General features: G+C 42.5%; 1 pseudogene across 1 annotated transcript; it reads left to right on the top strand.

The window, feature by feature from the left end:
- Positions 1-2,131: 2,131 nt before the first annotated feature.
- LOC307215630 (fatty acid-binding protein, adipocyte pseudogene) lies at positions 2,132-2,783 on the top strand (annotated as a pseudogene). The gene has a single exon. The product of its transcript is annotated as a fatty acid-binding protein, adipocyte pseudogene (transcript).
- The last annotated feature ends 21,308 nt before the right edge of the window (positions 2,784-24,091 follow it).

The following is a 24,091-nucleotide window of genomic DNA, read 5'->3' as shown; positions in this document are numbered from 1 at the left end:
GCATGCCACTGTACTGAGGCAGCACCAGGTGTTGAAATTTTGCCCCCCTAACAATTTTGTGCCTGGGGCAACCACCCCTGTGGCCCCCTGACGCTACACCCCTGGCCTCCACCCCCGCCAGACTTTCGTTTCCCTTGTGTCAAATTTTTGGCTAAGGTTGGGGAGCCAAATGTCATTGTTTTTCAGCTTCCATCATCCCTGACTGCTGGCCTTGTTGGTCAAGGCTGATAGGAATTAGAGCCCAGATACCCAGAGAGCAACAGGCTCCTCATCCGTTTTTGACAGATGTGTCCCCTTACACTCTGTTTACTTCTTTTGGCACCATCAGTGTGCAAACAAACACTTAAATAAACCAAACCTATGATTCTCCTACCCACCAGCAGAACTGGAGCAGTCTAGGAAGGTCTGCCCATGGCATGAAGTTCCTGAAAGTTCCCTCACAGTTTTTTCTGGCCAAGACAATGCTCATGCCATAGGTCTTAAGTTACTTATAGCTGCGCAAGAACAAATGTGTTGTCTGACACTGTCATTTTTCATAATTGGTTTTACATTCATCCTAGAATTATTTTCAATGCGGTGGAGAGAGGGGGGGGGCCTTTAACTCACACCTCTTGATTTCTGTCCTGTCAACCTTACACTGTTGTTTCTTCACATTCAGCCCCGATTTCTGCTCTCACTTCCTTTGTGTGTCAGTCCATGCCAGACGGAGAAACATAACAATTTTCACCTTGTGGGCTGCTCCTAAATTGCCTGCTTTGACTATTCATTGTGACTGGAGTTTTTTTTTTTTCTGCTGTCCCAGGACACACAGTGTTCTAACTCTCTAAACTCTAAATCTTGAAGGCTTTCAAGATTTCTGCCTTCAGGGAACTATTTCCACACCATTTTTTGCATTTCTGAATGCCCAGAAAGCTCACACAGAGTCCAGACCTGGCCTCTGGGGGCCTGATCATTGCTCCACATAAACAGAGAATCCAACCCAGAACACACTCAATGTACCTCTGCAACCCTGGATTGCAAGGAAATATCAGTAAGGGTGAGATCTCTCTCTCTCTCTCTCTCTCTCTCTCTCTCTCTCTCTCTCTCGCACACACACACACACACACACACACACACACACACACACCATTAAGCTCCTTGATAATCTTCCAAGAAACCCCAGAGTTCACTAGAAGACAATCTGAACTCTGCTGGAGGGGTAGCCTTGTTAGTCTGTAGTACCCAAAGCAGCAAAGAGTCTTATAGCACTGTGAAGCAAACTGTGTATGGCACAAACCATAAAGTCTTGGCCAATGTAGTGTTTTCCAGCTTTTTGGACTACAACTCACATGATGGCTACAGCACAGCCATCCTGGTTGTTCTGGCTGTGACCGATCGGAGCTGTAGTCTAAAACATCTGATGTGAACAATGAGTTGCATTACACAGAGCTTGGTCTCTCCAACTCCCTTGCTAAGTGTAAATAGAATTCCAGCCTGCAGCTGCAGTCCTATATACACTTACTTGGGTGCGTCCCATTGAACTAAACGGGGCTTAAAACCGAGTGGAAACGCATAGCATTGCACTGTAAGCAGAATGTTTACAAAGCAGAATGTCTCTGTAATACATCAAAATCAGGCAGCTATAATCACAAATTAGTACTAGCGAATCTCTGAGGTTGCTATTTAATCAGCATGCTAGTATGATTATTTTCTCAGCCAAATGATTCTTGCAATCAAATGACTTAGCTGTTTAAGTCATTGGCATGTTGATGGGGGTGGGGCTGGCATTTCCCTGCCCTCCTCCTCCCTGCCCAAATGCTGCTAAAATCACACTACAACATCATAATGTAGAATAATAATTAGACCACAGGCCCACATCTTCCAGTATCCTCTTCTCACAGTGGCCTATGGGAAGATTATAAGCAGAACCTGAAATCAACAGCTCTCTTGTGATTCCCAGTAACTGGTTCTTAAATGGCACAGCACCTCCTACACTGGAGGTAGTAAATAGCCATCATGCTAGTAGCCACCGATAGCCCTATCCTTTAGGATAGGGTTGTCATATTTCTAAAAGTAACACCCAAACTTTAAGACAGTGTTTCCAGAAATGGGTCTCCAGCTGGTTTTGCACTGCAGTTCCCATCATCACTGGCTGTGCTCTTTGTGGTGCTTAGTTAAACTTGTAAGAAGTTCCTCAGGAGACTTAGTTAATCCTACACCATGTGTGAACAATTTTTGGGAACTTGGAAGCTTGTTTCCACTGAAAAATTTGATGACTATATGAAAGAACTTGGTGTGGGCTTTGCCACCAGGAAGGTGGCTGGTGTTGCCAAGCCCAATGTGATCATCAGCTGCAACGGAGATGTTATAACCATCAAAAAACAGAGAGCAGTTTAAAGAACACCGAGATTTCCTTCAAACTGGGGGAACAGTTTGATGAGACCACAGCAGACGATAGGAAAGTAAAGAGTGTTGTAACAATGGGTCACTCAATCAGTTGCAGAAATAGGATGGCAAAGAGACCACAATAAAAAGAAAAATAGAAGATGGAAAGCTGGTTGTGGAGTGTGAAATGAACAACGTTATCTGCACCAGAGTGTATGAGAAAGCATGAAGATAGACTCCTTCCCCTGTGTGGTTAGTGGGACAAAGAAGTAGGAGAGTTAGCTGGTTCGGGATGCAGAGCCCCACAAAGCAGTTGCTTTCTCCAAAGAACTGATATGTTATTGATAGAACCATTGCCAAGAACCTGTATACAGTATTCAACCTAAAAGTATGGTGACTATTCAATAAAGTGCTTAATGATAAAGAAGAAAAAAACAATTCCCATCATCACTAGCAGGCAAGACCAGTGGTCAGGGATGGTGGGTATTGTAGTCTGAAAAAACAGCTGGAGACCCAAGTCTGGGAAATGCTGCTCTAGGAGTTTGCCTAAATCTCATTCAGAGCCATCCAAGCTGGCGACCATCACTACATCTTGTAGCAGCGAATTCCAGAAGTCAACATCGCTGTTCCTTTGGCCCCACCAACCTCACTCTGACCGCAGCCAACCTGCTACAGGCCTGCCTTCCTACATATAACAGGCACCACCTGTCAGCTTCCTCTGCCTTAATGTGGCTCCAGATGGCATGTTGATCCAGTATTCATTTTGATTTGTTTGTGGAGTGATTATGCAATATTACATCAAGCAGATGTCACCCCACATTTCCCGGTGCATTCCCCAGTTACATTTCTGGTTTGTAGCAGGTTTGCATACCCTCTAACATTTCTCCAGTGAAAATAAGGATGTCCTATTCCATAGTAAGATGATGATGATGATGATTTATACTCCACCCATTTGACTGGGTTGCCCCAGCCACTCTGGGCAGCTTCTATCATGTATAAAAACATAATAAAACATTTTTTAAAAAATCTTCCCTATACTGTACAGGGCTCCCTTCAGATGTCTTCTAAAGGTTGAATAGTTGCTTGTTTTCTTGACTCGGGGTTGCATAACTCCATACCCTCCAACATTTCTCCAATGAAACTAAATACGTCCCAAGGAAAGCAGGACATTCCGGGATCAAATCAAAACTGGCTTGGCTTATGAAGATCTGGGACTGTTCCTGGAAAATAGGGACCCTTGAAGGGTCTGGGTTTGTTGCAGGTTTGCTGTTCAGGGAAGTTTCTACTGAAAAGTCCTCCTCCTCTTCCTCAGTCCTATGTATGCGAGACTCTTTAACCAGGCATCTCTGGCTGATTTCAGCGGTGGTTGGCACACTGCAATGCAGGGATAGGCCGAAAGCAGATTGGGATCTAGCTGCAGATTCCTAGCTACTCAGCAGTAGAACGGCAAGAGTTTCTGACTCTCCGTTAGCAGCAACTCAGCTATCATCACCATCTAAATTAAGCTGAAATTAAAACGTTATAAAAGCTATCCTCCTGGGATGCTTTTGAGTGCAAGAACGGAGAGCTCAGACAGTTCAGTTTGGGAACCAAACTCTGCAGCTCAGGATGGGCTCAGAGAGGCACCTGGGTACTCATGAATTATAATCGTATCTCTTTTGCACTTAAATCTCCTTGATAGATCTTGGAGTTTTAGTTTTAAAACAACTACAACCAAATGCATCTGGCCAACCTGACGTCTGCCCAACTGCCGTGTGGAGAGCATGGCCTCTGTTGTGTGAGGGGAAGTGTGGGGCTGGTCTCTGTCACCAGACAGTTTTCCATGTGTTCAGAAGTGCTTTCACATGAGTTTTGACTCCACATGTTTTACAACCCTCAGGGATCTCCCCAGGGTTGCAGGTTGTGCAAGGAGCTGGGATGGGCTTCAGGCCTTCCCCCTCCAATGAATTCCCTCCCATAGAGTTGGAAGGGAACCTGAGGATCATCTAGTCCAAACCCCTGCAATGCAGGACTATGCAGTCGTCCTATGTGGGGATCGGAACCCACAGCCTTGGCGTTATCAGCACCATGCTCTAACCAACTGAGCTACAGGTGGCAGGACTGGGTAGCAGGGATGCAACAGAGGGGAAGCCAGAGAGCGTGCCCCCTCATTTCCCCTCACGCAATGGAGGCATCACACCTGAAGACAAGCCAGTAAGTAATATCTGTAGCCACTCAAAGGCTGCTCTGGAATCTCCTGCCTGTGTGAACTGGATCCAAGTTTAGGCTAATTTAATCCTGCATCAAGTGTTTTGTAAATGTACGTGGCATACCTTGGTACCATTATAGGGCAGTAATTCCTGACCAGCGTTTCCCAGAAAGTGAACCAAGTGGAATTCATAGCCTTGTTGAACATTTTCTTCTATATGCAGCTGTTTGTTTAAAAAGTCGGGGGAGATGCTAGTCAATCTTGTTGCAATAACATTAGTTGCTGGCTCATTGAACTGATGCCTGCCAGCAGATGGCTCATTGCTACAGTTTTGGATGAAAACTCTCCATGTCTCAAGTGAACAATTTTTCAGAGAAAGGGACCTGTATAGAGGCAAACAACTGCTCTTTAGCTGGTGGGTGTTGTGTGAAAGTCCTATAAGGTTTGAGATGGATACTGAAAAGAACAGAATCTTTCATTAAGATGGCTATGTATTTATTGGAACTCTTTCAAAGCTGCTCTTCAATTTACAGACCAATCTGCAAGGTGGCTTACAATTAACTTTTTCTCCTTTTTTTTTTTTTTTTTGAAAACCAACAGCAATTTTCAAAATACAAAGCATTGCTAAACAGCCAGGCTGATTGAAAATGACGAGGAAATAAAAGCAACAGGTAGCGGCCGCAGCAGAATCTTACACCTTCTAACCATCGAGTGATGTTAGTGGGATTGTAGAGGGTTTCAAAGGTGTGGCAAAGAGTTTGTGCTGGATCCAGGAGCAGACTGGAAGATGGTGCTAGTTTCTAAGGAGGAGCTTCATTGGACCTGAGCAATGAAACAAGAGAGTGGAATGCTGGGTAGACATCAGGGGGCCAAGCTGAGACCAGAGAGGAGGAGGCTGCATTGCAGTAGCCCAAATGAGAGGTGACTATAGCATGGAAGCAGAGCTTTTTCTCAAGAGACAGAAAGAATGGATCCCATTCATGCAATGTAAAGTGCATTGTTTGATTATGGGCCAGATATGGGGGATCAAAAGAGAGTGAGGCATCAAAGATCAAGCTATGTGCATAATCAATGGGGTGGAGGGAAGAGCAACATACAGTGGTAGCTCGGGTTACATACGCTTCAGGTTACATACGCTTCAGGTTACAGACTCCGCTAACCCAGAAATAGTACCTCGGGTTAAGAACTTTGCTTCAGGATGAGAACATATATCGGGCTCCGGTGGTGTGGCAGCAGCGGGAGGCCCCATTAGCTAAAGTGGTGCTTTAGGTTAAGAACAGTTTCAGGTTAAGAATGGACCTCCGGAACGAATTAAGTTCTTAACCCAAGGTACCACTGTACTGCACTCTGTAGTCAACACAGGGTACTCCAGATGTTGTTGGACTACAACTCCCATCATCCCTGATTATTGACCATGCCAGCTGAGACTGATGGGAGCCTCAGTTTGATAACACCTGCAGGGTACCACATTGGCTTTTCCACCTTGGGTCATGGACGAGTCGGACACAACTAAACAACAATCTTGGGGAGCAGGGGCACCTGGAGAAAGGCCCCTGTTGCAGCCTTCCCTGACCTGGTGCCCTTCAGCTGCTTTGGAGGATGCTGGCCGGGGCTGATGGAAGCACATCTAAGGCACATGACCCCCCTCCCCAACAATCCTGGGGCCTGTAGCTTCCTCCTCACATAGCTCCAATTCCCAGCATCCTTAACAAAGTGCAGTTCCCAGGATTATTTGGGTGTGGGGAACCATGTGCTTCAAATGAGCCTCGAATGTGCTTCGAATCTCTGCTGCCAGCGAAGTGGGGTGTGGTCAGGAAAACCCACATCACAACGTTTGGACATGGGTAAATGGAACTAGATATTACAGAGGGGGAGGGGGAGGGGGAACCGGACACTGACATCTCATTTTCGGTGGCTGCCCTGTCACCTTGTAATGTAATAGTTCCCTGCGTGGATTTTTTGAAAATGGGATGTTTTTGGCAGAGCTGATCGTTGCAGAGCGGCAGCCTCTTCCTAACAGGGCAAGTGTCGGGGTGGGAAAGGAAGAGCAGTGGGAAGCATAGATTCATACCTTTGTTCAGCTTGAATTGCAAATTCTGACATTGGTCAAAAAGGGGTGGGAGGGGGTGGGAGTCCATTCTTTGAGTCACTCAGGCCGTGGTTTTTATGTAACGACAAAATGCAATTAGCTTCTTCACAGTGATCCAAAATAATGAGAGAGATGCTAGGATGGCAACGGCTTTAATTCTGGATGCACTGCTAACCTGTCACCCTGGCAACTCGTGAAAATGTGCTCCTTGACAACTATGGAGGAATTGGAGAGACTGCTGTGTGGACATTTCCATAATACATTTCCAGGTTACTATTGTTTCCCATCCGTCCTGGCATTGCTGTGCATCCCTTAACTCACTAGGTTCTTTCTTTCTTCCTTCCTTCCTTCCTTCCTTTCTTTCTTTCTTTCTTTCTTTCTTTCTTTCTTTCTTTCTTTCTCTGAATACTGTTTTCTCTGTTGAGTTTCTATTTTTTTTAAAATAATATTTATTAAAGATTTTCAAATATAACAAAAAAAAGAAAAACATCCAAATTTAAGGCCTTATTTTCAATATCATCTTTCCAGGACTTCCCCCTCCCCACCCCCTCTTGTATTCCAATTCTTTCAAATAGATTCAACAAATTCTTACCCCAAATTTTAAAATTATTATCATTAACCCAATTTAAAAAATATTTTCCCATCCCCTAAAATCGACCTGTTCCCTTCCACGAGTTCCCCTCTTTAATATAAGATACAGATTAACATAAAAGAATTAAAAAAAGAATAAAATATAATTTAAACCCTTTGGATTCCAAATTTCCCTCCCCCCTTTCCCGGTTGCGTTCCCAGTGTCCATCAAATCCACTGTCTCCTGGAGCTCCCACATCTGAACCATAATCTAAGCCATAATCCTTCACCAGTCCGCTTTGCCGTCTTTTTAGTAATCTTTACCGTCTTTTAATCATCTTTAATTTCAAATGTCCAATCTTAGAAAGGGTCTATCTTCCAACTTTGTCCAGTTCTTGTTTTTCTTGTTGTTCTTGATGTTCTCTCTTCTCCTCTTTTTTTTTTCTTTTTTCCCCCCTGCTCTCCTGCACAAATGTTCTAATTCGAAAAAGCTTGTAATTCCTCTACAGAGGCTTTGTTATTCAGGAACAAAACATTACGTCAAGTCCCTTCCATTCTTCAATAGATAAATCTATTGTCTCCTTTAGTGTGTAGACCTCTGTAGACAAAATAGTGTTCCATTTCTGCAGTTTCCCAGGAGATAAAATGTCCGATTCAAATTCCATGCCAGCGATACTTGTAATAACCCACAGCTCCTCTAGAGAGATTATAGTAACTCAGTTTCATTCCCGATCTCACCCACCAGTCAAAGTAACTTATTATTCCTTGTTTTAAACAGTTTATATCCAATTTATAACAAATGTAACCAGCAAAGTCCTCGTAACAAAGTTCTCTTTTTGTTCTTCAGTTTTGGCAGCTCCTTTGACAGCTGTCAAAACCTCTATTTCTCCTCTCCAGGCGCTCTCACAGATCGCTCCCGGGGCTTCCGGGGGGGGGGGTTGTATTTTAATTCACATTCCACTCTTCTCCTCCAGCCCAGCTTATAATTTTCCATCGCGAAATTAATATCTTTATCAAAAGAAAAGGTTGCGCTCGATCTTAGTTGTCAGGTCCTTTGCTTTAGCTCCTCTACAACAGGGGGGAGGTTGACTTCCTTTTTATACCTCCCCCGCTCGCTCCGAATTTAAGAAAAAAATTATTCCCCTTTTTAATCCAAGTTCCAATTACTCACGGGTTGTTCTTTTAAGTCCAGATTTTCAATGGAAGAAGTCAGCGCTCTCCGCCAAATGGCATGCGGCTTCGCTCGGCAGGGGAAGCGGAGGACTCACAGCACCACCACCCCCCCGTCACCCGCTCCGCAGCCTTTAAAAAGGCTCCTTCGCGTGGTCGGGGGGGCGCAAACGGTGCCAGCCGAGTCACCATGCCCATGGGTTTCAGCGCCCATGGTTTTTGAGGGTCCCCGCGTCGCCGGCGCGGTAGAACCCAGCCCCTGCCGAGCAGACTCCCTCCGGAGCTCGGAGGGAGTCCACCATTTGGCGATGGCGCCAACCCGGAAGTCCTCTCTGTTGAGTTTCTAATCCATTAGCTGATAAAGTTGTGGCAGAGCTGTCTGTTGGTTGAGAACACATTATTGTACACATCAGATGCTGGTCTTGTGCACTCTGAATTTTATCTTTTTTGAAAGACGAGAAGAGCTATTTTTCTACAGATTGAAGGAGCTGAAGGGGAGGACTTCTGCTGATGCTCAGCTGCATTTGCCTGATGCTGCAGACCCAATCTTGCACCATATCAATTACTTATAACATTCCACTTACTTAAGAAAGATGCTGGGAGGCGATCTGCTCTTCCATTAGAACAGAATGAATTTTGTGCCCATCTCAAAATGAGTTCATGTCCTAGCCAAGACATCTAAATTCATTTTAGCCAGCTGAGGTCAACCACTATGCCAGGGGCAATTGCAGTTTTGACCAGATTTATTATATTTCCAGCAGCTTCAGCTGGTGCGCTAGACACCCAGAGACTGTGCTTTTCAGGAATTAATGGTAAAAGGAGGAACACCAGTTTGAAACTCTGTTAAACCTTTGAAAATGTTACCCTAGGCCTTTCAAGGGATATAGCAGCCTTTGCCAAGCTGTTACCCCCAAGCTATCAGAGACTAAATCCCATCAGCTCCAGCCAGAATGTCCTGACTTTTCATGTAAAAGGGTATGTGTGTTTTAAAGTGCAACACGGTGAAGTAAATGATCTCTTCAAGCTACATTTCAAAGCGCAATTCAAAGTGTTGGTGCTGACCTTTAAAGCCCTAAACGGTCTCAGCCGAGTATACCTGAAGGAGCGTTTCCACCTCCATCATTCAGCCCGGACACTGAGGTCCAGCTCCAAGGGCCTTCTGGAGGTTCCCTCGCTACAGGAAGCCAAGTTACAGGGAACCAGGCAGAGGGCCTTCTCGGTAGTGGCACCCGCCCTTGGAACGCCCTCCCACCAGATGTCAAGGAGAAAAAAATAACTACCAAACTTTTAGAAGGCATCTGAAGGCAGCCCTGTTTAGGGAAGTTTTTAATGGTTGATGTTTTAGTGTGTTTTTATTATTTTGTTGGGAGCTGTTCAGAATGGCTGGAGCAACCCAGTCAGATAGGTGGCATATAAATAATAAAATAATGATGCTAATAATAATATAATAAATAATAAATCACCTCAGGAGAGAGATGAAGAAGCAGCTTAACCTGAAGTCTAGTTCATAAACCTGTGACTCCCTGTTTCCATGTATGAGTGTGCCATACAACTACAAATGCACTTGTGATATATGAACTGTGTAACTTTAAGAACTTGAGCTTGCTTTGCCCTTCCTCCCTCCCGTTCCTTTTTCTATGTGTGCCATGTCTCTTTAGATTGCAAGCTTGAGGGCAGGGACTGTCTTAGGATTCTTCTAAGTGCTCCAAGAGCCTTTTGGCTACAGGGCGGGGGTATAAATGGCTGATGGGACACAGGTACTGAGATATCCGAAACTTCTTTTTGCTGATAAATCTAAAGAACAACTTTGACCTCAAAGTTTGAGCATTTTTGGCAGAAAAGATCCAAAGAGAATGGCTTAAATTGATCATGAGTCACTCTCTGAGTACTGTGACTCTGTTGTCAATTGCCACAATATAGCCATTTCCGCATAATGAAAACTAAACACCAACAAATCACCAGACCTTCCCCCCCTTTGCAAATTCCCTGTTATTCTTTTTGATGAGGATTGAAGTGACCTTCATAAGGCGAAGAAAGTAATTGGTTGCCTTCCTATTAGTGTCTGTGTTTGTCATAATTCTCAGGAGGTAAGAGAGGTGCACTGATGTTTGTGCTTTCTTGTGTTGAGCTTCACATTGATCCAGCTCTTTATTCTGTTGGCTCTTCTTTTTTTCCTTTTTTTAAATAATATTTATTAACATTTCCAATAAAAACATACAAATACAAACAGCAACAATAAAAACAAAACAAACAAACAAAACAACAAGTATAATTTCAAACCTTAATTTTCTCAACCTATTTTCCCCGACTTCCTCATACCTCCCCGTTTTGTATTCTAATTTCATTATCCAATCAGCAAATCCATTCCCTTGTTTCCCAAAAGTTTTTTACTAATTCCATTCCTTTTCTTAATCAAGGTCTCTGAAAACCACATTATTTTTAAACCCCTGTCAATCTAACATTCACTAATCTTATAGTATTTATTAAGGTAGTCTTTAAATTTTTTCCAATCTTCTTCCACTGTCTCCTTCTCCTGGTCCCGGATTCTGCCCGTCATCTCTGCCAGTCCCATATAGTCTGTCATTTTCATCTGCCATTCTTCCCGAGTGGGTAGATCTGGTGTCTTCCAATACTTGGCAATAAGGATTCTTGCTGCTGTTGTGGCATACAGAAACAAAGTTCTATCCTTTAACACCACATGGCTAACCATACCCAGGAGAAAGGCCTCTGGTTTCTTCAAGAAGGTATATTTAAATACCTTTTTCATTTCATTATATATCATTTCCCAGAAAGCCTTGATCCTTGGGCACGTCCACCAGAGGTGAAAGAATGAACCTTCATTTTCTTTACACTTCCAACATTTATTATCTGATAAGTGGTAAATTTTAGCAAGCTTGACTGGGGTCATGTACCACCTATAAATCATTTTCATAATATTTTCTCTCAAGGCGTTGCACGCCGTGAATTTCATACCGGTGGTCCACAACTTTTCCCAGTCAGCAAACATAATATTGTGTCCAATATCTTGCGCCCACTTAATCATAGCTGATTTAACCGTTTCATCTTGCGTGTTCCATTTCAACAGCAAGTTATACATTTTTGACAAATTCTTAGTATTAGATTCTAACAATTTCCAATTTTGACTTTTCCACCTGGAAACCAATTTTCCTATCCAGCTTGTAAACCTCCATTATTTGATAATAGTGAAGCCAATCTCGCACTTTGTCTTTTAGATTCTCAAAACTCTGCAATTTCCACTTATTACCCTCCTGTTCTAGGATTTCACAATATTTTGGCCATTTAGACTCCGTATTAAGTTTTTTCAATGCCTTTGCCTCCATTGGTGACAGCCACCTTGGAGTTTTATTCTCCAACAAATCTTTATATTTAATCCAGACATTATACAATGCTTTCCTGACAATATGGTTTTTAAAGCCTTTATGAACCTTAACCTTGTCATACCACAAAAATGCATGCCACCCAAAAAAGTTATTAAAACCTTCCAAATCTAAGGTGTCTGTGTTCTCAAGAAGCAGCCAATCCTTCAACCAGCAGAAAGCTGCTGATTCATAGTAAAGTTTCAAGTCTGGCAGGGCAAATCCCCCCCCTTTCCTTTGCATCAGTTAAAATCTTAAATTTTATTCTGGGTTTTTTGCCCTGCCAGATAAATTTAGAGATATCTCACTGCCATCTCTTAAAACACTCCATCTTATCAACAATTTGCAATGTTTGGAACAAAAATAACATTCTAGGCAATACATTCATCTTAATAGCTGCAATTCGACCAGACAAGGAAAGCTTCAAGTTTGACCAAATTTCTAGATCTTTTTTCACTTGATTCCAACATTTCTCATAATTATCTTTAAATAGATTCATGTTTTTAGCTGTCATATTAATCCCCAAATATTTTACACTCTTAACCACAGTTAAACCTGTTTCATTCTGAAACCTCTCCTTCTCCCCTACTGTTAAGTTTTTCTCTAATACCTTAGTCTTTGATTTGTTTAATTTAAATCCTGCCACTTGACCAAACTCTTGAATTAATTCCAAAACCCTTTTGGTGCTAGATTCTGGCTCTTGTAATGTAAGTACCAAGTCATCTGCAAATGCTCTCAATTTATATCGTCTCGCTCCGACCTGAACCCCTTTAACCAGCTGGTCTTTTCTTATCATGTTGAGCAAAACCTCCAGGACCGAAATAAAAAGTAATGGGGAAATTGGGCACCCCTGACGTGTCCCTTTTTCTATCTTAAATTCTTCTGTGACTACATTATTTACAATTAACTTTGCTTTTTGTTCAGAATATATTGCGCCTATACCGTTTTCAAAACCTTGGCCTACCCCCATCCCATGGAGATTCTTCTTTAAAAAGGTCCAGGAAATATTGTCAAAGGCTTTCTCCGCATCCACAAATATCAGAACAGCTTTTGTGTTTATGTTAACTTCTAGCATTTCCAAAATGTCTATTATATTCCTTACATTATCTGATAAATGTCTTCTCGGGAGGAAGCCCGATTGAGCCCTATGAATCTCCCCCATCAAAACTTTTTTCAATCTCTTAGCTAAAATGTCGGCAAAAATTTTGTAATCCACATTTAATAAAGAGATTGGACGATAGTTCTTAAGTTGGGTCTTTTCAGTCTCTGTCTTCGGTATAAGCGTAATATAAGCCTCTTTCCACGTATCAGGTGCTTCTTTCCCCTCAAGGATTTCATTACAGACTTCCTTCAAAGGTTGTATTAGCCATTCTTTTAAAGCCTTGTAATATTTGGAAGTCAGTCCGTCAGGTCCCGGAGATTTGCCCAGTTTCATGTTTTGAATGGCATCTTCTATTTCTTGTTCAGTTATTTTCTGATTCAGAAGCACTTTGTCTTGACATGAAATTTCCTTCATCCCATTTTTCTTCAAAAATTGTTCTATATCAATCTCTTTTTCTGGCCCTTGTGTATATAGTTGTTTAAAATATCTCTGGAAGCAGCTTCTAATTTCAGTTGGATTGTTTATGTTCTTTCCATCCACTTCTAAATTTGTCACTGTATTTAGTTTTTGTCTCTTCTTCAATTGCCAAGCCAACAATTTCCCGCATTTATCAGCGGATTCAAACGTTTTCTGTCTCATTTGTTTAATTTTCCATTCTATTTCTTGGTTCATCAGTTCCATGTATTGCATTTGGCATAATTTAATTTCTCTCAAGATCTCCTGAGACTTTGGTTTTGATCTCAATTTCTTTTCTCCTTCTTTAATTTTTTCTAATATCTTATCCTTTTTCTCGTTTTGGCTTTTCTTCTTTATTGCATTTTGTTGTATCAAGAAACCTCTCATAACCGCTTTGCTTGCGTCCCAGATTACTCTTTTTTCCACATTAGTCCTCATGTTAATTTCAAAATAGTCTCTTAATGTTTTCTGGGCCTTTTTACAAAATTCTTTATCTCTGAATAATGAGTCATTCATCCTCCATCTGAAAGTGCCAGCTGTTGTTTGATTCATCCCCATCTTCATGGCGTTATGGTCGGAGCAAGTCTTTGGGCAGATTTCCACTTTTTTTATCTTTGATGCCAGTCCTCTAGTAACCCATATTTGGTCAATTCTAGTCCAGGTCATTTTGGCTTCAGAAAAGAAGGTTCCTTCTCTTTCAAGAGGATTTTTTAATCTCCAAATATCAACTAAGTCCATATTGTCAGTCATTTCAAAAAATGTTTTTGGTAGCCTTCCGTCTTTAGAAATTACTTGTCTTTGTGCTTTGTCCATGTTTGTAGAGACAACTCCATTCATATCTCCCATCAAAATTATATTTGAGTCCATGTAGTCCAGCAAAATCTCATGCAACTTTTTAAAAAAATCAGATTTGCCTTCATTTGGTGCGTAGATTCCTAGAATCAAAAATTTCTGGCCTTGTACTTGGATTTCAATTGCCAGATATCTTCCTTGTTCATCTTTAAATATTTGTTTCGGCATCAATCTATCCTTTGCATATATAACCACTCCTCTTTTTTTCACTCTGTCAGATGATATAAATTCATGTCCTAGTTTTTTATTGATAAGTAGTTTTCTATGTGTTCTTGTCACATGTGTCTCTTGCAGGCAAATCAAGTCCAATTGTTGTTTCTGTAGAATATGAAAAACGTTCTTCCTCTTCCGAGGAATATTAAGTCCATTACAGTTCCAGCTCAATAATCGCAGGGCCATGATGGGATTATTTACTTACTCCTCCTACTGCTCCCAATTGTTGCTCTTCTTCTGTTGGTGGCTGTAGTCCAAACGATAAATTTGCCAAGTCCAATATTCCTTTTCCTGGTATTGTTGGCTCTTCTCCAAGTTCTGCTTCCTTCACTAAGTCTTCTTCGTGATCTCTCGAGAATTTGTCTTTGTCACTCAGTGTCCTTAGTCTAACTTTCTTTCCTCTGTATTTGTATTCTGTTAGCTCTTCTTGCAGAAGGCATAAGCCGTCAGGAGACCACAGAGACTGTAAAAAAGTCATCGATTAACTGCACAGAACAGTTGCCACAGAGAAGCGATGCATTTCGTTTCTGAGATGTCGTGTGTTTGTGTTTGTGTGTGTGTGTGTTTTGATTTGTGTCTGGGTTAATTACCAGAGGAACCAGAGAATGGTCAGAAATTTATTGTGTGCATGCTAGCGCTGCCAACTCTGCTTTCCTGCAATGGACCTCTGATGGCATTAAGTAATAACAGAAACCAAGTGATAGCTAGTTTTACGAAAGGGAGAAGCTTAAACACACTCCTTCCCCCTGGGGCAGAGTAAATGGACTGTGATAAGCATATTCCCTTGCAGTACTGCTCTGGAACAAGCTGGGACTGATATTTTTTTCATTCTTTTTGTCTAGTTCCACAATCGCAAGATAATCCAGTGTCCTGAATTATGATGATCACATGAGAGAGAAAAAACGAGGATTGTCCATTTTGGGATGAAAAAAATTACCACCAAAAATGAATTCCCTGAATTATGATGATCATGTTAAAACCCCCAAAACTGGTTCATATTGAGATGAATGCAATTGACCAGCAAAAGGGCTATTACCCATGGCAAACAAAACTATAGGTTTTACATGTGGCTGAGATGGAGGCAAGAAGCTAACACTAGCACATGCTGACCCATTCTGACCACATTTGGAGAAAAAGCAGGAAGGAAGTGAAGCCTGTAAGGAAGTTATCTACATTACCAATAAGCAGTTACTAAATCTTTCTGCGTATTGCTCCCTGCACGATGTTTATTGCAAGTGTTGTTGCTTTACTCCCAACTGGGGCTTAGTGTGTTTTAATACACTGAGAGCAGTCATTGCTTGTCACAGAACCAGATGTACAACTTTGACGAGAACCTGCTCATCATCAGCAATAATCAGTCTCACACCAAGATAGGTTGAAAAAGTCTGACTGCTGCAGCCCAATGTTTATTGTGCACACAATAGAACAACACAAAATCAAAAAAGTAACTTTTCCCTCAGCCAGCAGATAAAGACAACACCATACATGGGCATCGTGCCATCACACCAGGCTACGTAGTTGATCAGGCTATGCTACAGGGACCAATCATTGGAACAGCATGAACTGTTCATGCGCTGTTCATGCTCCAAGCGATGCCTCCTGCTACGAAATCACCCTGCAATAATAAACTTTCGCCCATGCTCTTATGTACAAACAACCATTTTCCCACACAACTTAACACCTGCAGCATCTAGTAGGGACTGATTCACCTTCGGTCTCCATCTTGGGACTGAATCTAAGTGAAGACCTTTGGTTGGTCCTAAAAAACTAATGCCCGACTGTGAATTCTGGAGTTTTGAAATTAGGTGACTGTTGAACCTGGCACCTGGAAAGATGGTTGACTCATAGACCACTGTGACATTGCCTTCCCACCAAAGGGGTTTAGCCTGCTGCTGAACCAGGAAACCTGGAGGGCAAAGCTGGGATAAGTTTATGTTGGATAGCTCTGCCAGTAGTGCATGAGACTGAATCTTGAGCCCCACGTCGGGCAAAAAGTTTCCTGCATTAAAGGGGGTTGGACTAGATGATCCTCATAGTCCCTTCCAACTCTACAATTCTACGATTCTATGCCACAGATGGCTAAGACAGGGGTGCTTGGGAAGATGGGCTAGTGACTTTTCCAGCTGCGTTGCGTTTTCAATTGGAAAACGACAGAGGAAATACCCTGAAGTTATGACTGTCAAAAGCTCACAGGTGTTGTAAAAGCCTAATAACAACAAAGCAGTTCTATAAAATCCATGGGATGTGGGTTGAGACTGTGCATTCCAACAGCTTGCCCTGTTCTTGTTCAGCTGCAATCCATATCTGCAGATGGGTATCTGCCTTGCTCTTGAGCAAGTGTTTTGAAGCCTGCAGCTATCATGTTTGAAGTATGCACACACTTTGGAAAGCCTCGGTGCAACTGAGGCTTTTTATTCAGATTGCGATGGAGGATAAGGATACCAATTTCCTTTTAGTTGTACAGTATATAGAGCGGTTGTTTCAGCACCATGGAAAGCAGCAGAAGAGGCACCACAGCTTTCATTTGGGGAAGTTTTGTGTTTCTCTCTCTCTCTCTCTGTTTCGATTCGATTACTGCATTGAAAAGCAGCTTGGAGGCTATGATAAGGAGCAGAAGAATGTGTGTAGCTGCTCAACTCTTCCTCCCTCCGCTTGTCTGCTCAGTCCACAGACCTGAGATCTGCTAGTACAATTTTGGGTGTGTGTTTTACCTGCCACAATTGAACCTTGTTTCGCTTGCTCTGAGTCCTCTGTCCCTACATGGGGTCATGATGTCATAGGACTCCATGCCACACTAGAGAACTCAAACATTTGCAGCTACCTTTGGTGGGCTTGCTAGGACACTCTGCACATGATCTGGTCAGTGGGGCAGGGTCGTTGTCTCTCCCCATGCCCCACAGCCAGCAAGGTTTGAATGAGAGGTGGGTGGCACCACCACCTGTCAATCATCTAGCATTACAGTGATGTCAGGTGACCCATTTTCTTTTGCCCGTGTGCTTGAAATCAAACCACATGGGTAAAGGCACAGGGCTTTGCAGGTGCTGCTGAGAGGCAGGGCTTTCAAAGCCCACCAGAGGTTCCCCGCTGCTCCCATAGACATAGACCCTATTCTGGGGTACAGGAACTTGGATCAGATTTTGTATCTTTTTTTTAAGGAGCTGGCCCTGAACTAAACATGTTTTAGGGTCAGCCAAAACAATGCAAAGCAGATCTGGCAGAGTCTGCCCATCATCTCTAGTAGTTTCGCATCTCTGCTGTTTGCACTTCCAAAGGTCCTTGAAATTATTTTGGATGTAGAAAGTCACACAAAGAAGCAGAAACAGGACCTGCAGTGTTATACGGACTTTCAGGAAGAGGGGTCAGCTCCAGCTTGTGTCTACATAGCAGGTTCCTCTTGGCAGGGTGGTCCGTCTTCTCTTGATGCTATTAATGTCATGATGATAAATAACTGTGTGCCATCTCTGCTAGGTCTCCCGTTCAGGGTAAGGCAGAACGTCTCTATTTCTTTCTCTTTTCTTCCTAATTACTAAAGCTGTATTCCCTATGCTCCTTTGTGTGCTGGAGATGAGAACGAATTTTAAATTCTCCCGATTCATTCTTTGACACCAACTCACAAATTCATATGTTGATCCCAAATTGTGCACTTGGGAATAACAGCTGACAAATTCAATGAAATCTGGAACTGCCACACATTAAAAGGCACCAACTAAAAGCCTTTACATATACGGGTGGGTGAAATACAACCACACAGTTTGTGGTAAGAAGGGATTTGAAGATCAGCCTGGGCACAAATGAGGAACCCATGGCCATCCAAATGTGGTTGGGCTCCATCTCCCATCATTCCTGACCCACCAGATGTTCTTGGGAAGCAGCTCCCATCATCCCTGGTCACTTTCCATTAGAACTATATTTTAAACCAAGGGATGGGGGTAGAAATCTCACAATAAAATAAGATATGGCAGATTTAGTTGACTGGAGGCTCCCATAACTGCTCAGAGGATAAACACTGGCCCCAAGTTTGATTGCAATGGCACCTCTCCCAGCCAGTGTCCCGATCACCCAGCCTGGTTATAAATCTTTTTATGACTTGCAATTACTGACATGGCACTTGGGCCAGGTACGTAACACATGACATCCATCACCAGAACTCCTACTGGCCTCCCTTTCCTTCTGTTCTCGGACATTGCGTTCAAGGCAAAACCAATATTTGTGGCAACCAGTTGCAGCTCTGCGCCTGAAGGCAAAGGGAACCGATTAATTGCATCTGGCTTGTTTTGCTGCTGCTGAATAAGAGCACTCAGATGATTTGCCTTAAAGGTACGTTTTGGCCCATTGCACTGCCAGCCCAATGTTTATGCTGTAAAGCAGCCAAGCCCATCAGATAAGTGGCTGGATGCATATCACAGCAACTTTACATGCCAAATGAAAATATCTATATCTATCTATCTATCTATCTATCTATCTATCTATCATCTATCATCTATATATCATCTATCATCTATATCTATCTATCTGTCTGTCTGTCTGTCTGTCTGTCTGTCTGTCTGTCTGTCTGTCTATCTGTCTGTCTGTCTGTCTATCTATCTATCATCTATCTATCTCTATCATCTATCTATCTATCTATCTATCTATCTATCTATCTATCTATCTATCTATCTATGTATCATCTATCATCTATCATCTATCATCTATCATCTCAAGGCTTAATTAAGGGGTCCGCTGTGTATTCTTTTCCCTCACACTCCAAAATGGTTACAACGAAATCAGGATTTCCTAGGGCTGGGGATACATGTCCCTTTGAAAAAACAAAGCCAGCTCATGTTTCTGGTCCTCATGGCCGTGGAAAATAATTAGAACACAGTGCTGGCTCCACGTTTCATGAGGCCTATGAGCAAAGCCCCTCCCCTCCCCACCAATGGGCATTTCCAAGACACTGTTGCCTGCTTCTTTTCCTTCTCCTTCTGGGTCCAAACCATAGAAATGCATTTCCTCACACTTGTCACTGCATGCATGCTCACAGCCAGCAGATGAAGACCAGCAAGGATGGTAAAGAGGATGTGCAGCAGGACTAGGAGTCTTCAGAGAGTGGAAGTGAGGACCCTGAAGTGGTGTGTGGGATTTTGCAAGTGCTCAACGTCTACCCATAATGTCGGCCCAGCATATGAATGTAGCATCTGCCGAAAGGCTCAGCAATTGAAAGGCTCAGAGTGGGCAATGCCTTGCAGGGACTAGAGGGTGAAACTTCTGCACTTTATTCTCTCCTCCATTATTCACCACCTCTGTCCCCAGTTTCCCATGAACAAACACAACTTCTCTTTTGCTAAAACTGGCGGAAAGATGCTAAATATGCTATTCAAAGCAGGCAAACTGCATGTGCAAATTTACTCAGATGTGAACACTGTATGTTTTGCCCAAGGGTTCATTAGCATGAAATTCAGATTTTTGAGGGAGGAGCAGAGTGAAAGCTATAATTTGCCATCTGTGGAGCTGTTGCTGATCTTGCTGAACCAAGCAAGGGCTCCAGCGACTTTAAAAACACAGCAAAATATCCAAATGTCTGCAGTGTTGCGGGGTGGGGTGGAGCAAGCATGAAAGGGTATTATTTGTGGGTATGTTAAAAGAGATCAGTTTAATATGGAGTCCTAACCTCCGTCAGCCCCAAAGACGGCTTCCATTCCCCCAGAGACCCATAAACATACATGATGCACTTTCTGTGGAATGTTAGTGCAGAATGCCATCCCTTCTTGTTCTAGCCTAGGGGCTGCTAAAGGCAAACGTTACTCTGCTTTCAGTAAGGTTGACAGGGGGCATCCCAGAAGAGGGCATTCTTTGTGGCAGCACCTGAATGGTGGCTTTCTCTCCCCAGAGAAGTGTGCCTGGCATCTTCACTGAAAATGAAATAATAATTAATAATAATATAGCTTTTGACATCGGCTGAAGACACACCCTTTACTCAAGCCTTTGATAACTCAGATACAGTGGTACCTGCACCGCCACTGCACGATTTCTGTTCTCATCCTGAAGCAAAGTTCTTAACCCGAGGTACTATTTCTGGGTTAGCGGAGTCTGTAACCTGAAGCGTCTGTAACCTGAGGTACCACTGTACTTATTTTTAGGGCCCACCCTATTCTTCTGACGGTAAATGGTTTCCACTGGTTTTTAATGTTACATTGCGTTGGGAGGGCATGAGACTCTTAACCCCAAGGATAGCTCAGTTGGTAGTGCACGAGGCTCTTAATCTCAAGGTCATGGGTTTGAGAACCATGTTGGGCAAAAGATGACCCTTGTATTCCCTTCTAATTCTAGTTCTATGATTTTATGCTGTAACTGGCCTAGGCCCTTATTGTGGTGGTTAATGATGATGATGATGATGATAGTCCTCTTGTCTCTTGAGCGGCTTGCAGATGAATGTTCAGACGCCCTCTTGCAAATGCAGGATAGCTCAGTTAATCCTTTGTTCTTGCTGCTTCAGTTTTGATCAGAATCTCACCCTCCACCCACCTCATTCTTGCAATAAGAAGGCGGCTTCCATTGGCATGAAGGACAAGCAACATGACCAATGTCACAACTACTTTGGTCCTAACTCTCCAGTCTCAGCCCCACCCCTTCTCCAAAAGATGGCCATTTCGCCACAGGTGTGACCCACCTTAGATAAGCTTGTGAACTGCAAGTCATCAGTTGAAAGACCAAGAGGCGTACTAGGCAGCTGAAATGCAGAGGAATACTGTACGTCCATCAGGCGTAGCTGTGTTTTTCCCAGTACAAAAAACAAAAAAAACACGCACTATGGGAAATTCTATAGTGGATTTCTTGCTGGTTAACTTGACATTTAACTAGTTTGCTTTTGAAATGCCAGTTGTGAGCAGCCTAGTACGACTGCTGATTAATGACCTTTTGCGGGGCTTTGTCTAGCCTAGGAAGAATAATTTCCTCAAGAACTTTCAGTATTTCTGCAGAGTTAAGTTCCCTCTGTGATAAGAGTAGAGTTTGGGGTAAAAGTTGTTGCCTGCATACGGACAGGAGCGCGGGAGATGAGGAAAGGCTGGTGCTGTTGGCTCAGGGACTGAACCTGCTGTCTGAGGACTCTGCATCCAATTGGGGGTTAACTTAGGGAGGCCTGAGCCCATCACCTGCCAAGAAGGGCACCTCCTCCCTTTTTGCCAATTTCTCAGTGGGAAGGGTCTGCAGAAAGGGAAGCAGTGCTTGCAGCACAGATCCCTCACCCACTCTGAGTGACGGCAATGCTCCACTCCCTCACTCTGAATGAGCTTTGTGACATCACCACAGCCAATTCAGAGTGAGAGAAGGAAGCTCTGACACTGTCTCAGAGCCCACTTGTGCTGTCCGCATAGTGCAGCAATACCATTTCATTCACCAAATGGTTTAAGCCCGATCAGCAATTGGAAAGTGGCTGTAAATCCTCAAGAAAAGTTTAAAACATTTTGGGAGTGGGGATTTTGGGAGTTTGCACACCCCATACCAAATATACTTCCAATATATTTCCACACCAAATATACTTACTGAAGAATATAGTTTGGCCTGGCCTTTCTTGCAGTGTTCTTAATACATAATTTTTTTGCATTGGCCACACATTACAAGCGGTAGAATGGCTGAGAAGTGAGCGGTGATTCTGAAAATGCAAGGATGGTGGAAAACTAACCTAAAAGATGTTTATTATTACACTGCTGCCCCTCAGCTGTTCTTCACCCTGTAAAACTGATCTTTGCAGTAGATATGGGAGTTAATAGAGGTTCATTCATTCCCCATAATTGTAGAGGGTGCAATTTAAACTTGAAGTGCATCTCCAACATACTCATTTTCTAAAGCACGAAAGCACTCAAGAGCAAAACTCCTTACAGTCAAATTTTAATGGGTGGAAATTCAGAACCAAAGGGTGGGGTGACAATTGCTTGACCTGACAGCGTAAACCTCTCCACAAATAAAGCCAAATAATGCTCAGTAAACTATAGACCTTGAATAATCTCCCTGCAAACTTTGTGCTAGCCAATCGGGATGAATGCTAACCAAACAGGAAATGACCCTGGCATTTGTTTCTGGTTTTGTGGCTTTATTTCGGTTTATGTACCGTGCCTAGTTTACGCAGTTTCTTTTGCAAACAATAAATAACAATTACAGAAAGCTGACAAAATCAATGGCACACTGTTAAAACTCTTGGCGTAAATCTTTTTTTTTTTTAAAAAAAAAACCCTCAATAAACTAAAGACTATTGATGGTGGGAAGTGGAAAACCAGTTGTTTCCTGCAGATGTTTAAACTCACTATGCTGTGGAAGATTGGGGTTATTTTCATGTTGCAGCAAACGTTTTGCCCAGGGGTTGCACGTATAGTATGAAACACTCATAGACTTCACTTGGGCAAAGGGTGTTACGCAAAATCAAGTTCTATAAATGGTAGGAATGAAGTATTTGCTCATTAGGCACCCTTGAACACAGGACCCAGTGCAAATATAGTATCTTCAGCACACAAATCTGAGGTGGCCCAGTGAGATCCCAATTCTGCACTGTGTGGTAAGAGTTTGAATGTCTGTATAGGGCTAGCATACTGCACTGTCTCTGAAAAGTCTCTCCAGAGAATATATGCATTTTTTGAAGTTCAATTCTGTTCATTTGTGTCTGAATGGGGACAATGGTTTTCCTTTTCCACTGCAGGCATTAAATAACACAAGAACCTCAGCAGTATCAGTAGTCACAAATTACTGCTGCTGTAAAGGGTATATATTTAAACATTAACTGAACTGTCACAGATAATGGGCAGTATTCAACAAACTTTTGCGCTAGCGCAAGGATTGTACTAAGGGCAAGAGGTTTCCTTTTTTTTTTAAATAATATTTATCAAAGATTTTCAAATATAACAAAAGAAAGAAAAACATCCAATTTTAAGGCCTTATTTTCAATATCATCTTTCCAGGACTTCCCCCTCCCCACCCCCTCTTATATTCCAATTCTTTCAAATAGATTCAGCAAATTCTTAGCCCAAATTTTAAAATTATTATCATTAACCCAATTTAAAAAATATTTTCCCATCCCCTAAAATTGACCTGCTCCCTTCCACGAGTTCCCCTCTTTAATATAAGATACAGATTAACATAAAAAAATTAAAAAAAAGAATAAAATATAATTTAACACCCTTTGGATTCCAAATTTCCCTCCCCCCTTTCCCGGTTGCGTTCCCAATGTCCATCAATATCTACTGTCTCCTGGAGCTCCCACATCTAAGCCATAATCCTACCAGTCCGCTTTGCCGTCTTTTTAATAGTCTTTACCGTCTTTTAATCATCTTTAATTTCAAATGTCCAATCTTGGAAGGGGTCTATCTTCCATCTTTGTCCAGTTCTTGTTATTCTTATTGTTCTTGTTGTTCTCTCTCCTCCTCTTTTTTTTTTTCCCCCCTGCTCTCCTGCACAAATGTTCTAATTCCAAAAAGCTTATAATTCCTCTACAGAGGCTTTGTTATTCAGGGACAAAACATTTCGTCAAGTCCCTTCCATTCTTCAATAGATAAATCTATTGTCTCCTTTAGTGTGTAGACCTCTGTAGACAAAATAGTGTTCCATTTCTGCAGTTTCCCAGGAGATAAAAAGTCCGATTCAAATTCCATGCCAGCGATACTTGTAATAACCCACAGCTCCTCTAGAGGGATTATAGTAACTCAGTTTCATTCCCGATCTCACCCACCAGTCAAAGTAACTTA

This window comes from Podarcis cretensis (assembly GCF_951804945.1).
Source record: "Podarcis cretensis genome assembly, chromosome: 5".
NCBI classification, from domain to species: Eukaryota; Metazoa; Chordata; class Lepidosauria; order Squamata; family Lacertidae; genus Podarcis; species Podarcis cretensis.
The sequence above is the reverse complement of the archived record's forward strand: the minus strand, read 5'-3'. Positions and strand labels throughout refer to the sequence as shown.